This window comes from Mastomys coucha, unplaced genomic scaffold, assembly GCF_008632895.1.
Source record: "Mastomys coucha isolate ucsf_1 unplaced genomic scaffold, UCSF_Mcou_1 pScaffold2, whole genome shotgun sequence".
Lineage (NCBI taxonomy): Eukaryota > Metazoa > Chordata > Mammalia > Rodentia > Muridae > Mastomys > Mastomys coucha.
Genome location: NW_022196902.1, coordinates 22,156,331 through 22,156,883, shown reverse-complemented (window position 1 = coordinate 22,156,883; position 553 = coordinate 22,156,331). Strand labels below are relative to the sequence as shown.

Sequence of the window (553 nt, the reverse complement as noted above, 5' to 3'; positions counted from 1 at the left end):
AGGTGGAACGAAAGGGAAGGTTCTCGGTAAAGAGACAATAAGGTTCTCGGTAAAGAGACGATAAGGTCCTCGGTAAAGAGGAGATAAGGTCTCCAGGATTGGAGCTATAATGTCCTCGGTGAAGAGGTGATAAGGTCTCTGGGTTTGGAGCAATAAGGTCCCGTTAAGGGCGTATCAAAAGTGATAGTATGGGGAACTCGTAATCTTGCCCCATGTTTGTTGAATTAGGGAGAGATTTGGAATTCGCTTGGGAAGAAGGAATAATAAAAGGTGGAGTGCGACCAATTTGGAAACTGATTAGGAGCTGCCTGGAGGATAAAGTGTGTTCTAAAGCAGTAGAGAAGGGACAGGAAGTGTTAGAACAGCTGAAGGAAGAGAGGTCAGCAGGGTCTGAGAAAGATTCAGACTGTTGAAGGTGGCTTGGACTCTGAAGGAGTTAAACTAACACTGCCACTTAAAGTCATTATGAGCTTGGCTGAGTCAGTAGCGCACAGCTGAAAAGGAGCTGATAGAGGCTGAGTATCTGCACAAGCTGCTCTTAAAGGGGACAACA

At 45.8% G+C, this 553-nt stretch overlaps 1 pseudogene; it reads right to left on the bottom strand.

The window, feature by feature from the left end:
- Positions 1 to 553, bottom strand: part of LOC116097935 — a 36,783-nt pseudogene that overhangs the window by 26,341 nt on the left and 9,889 nt on the right.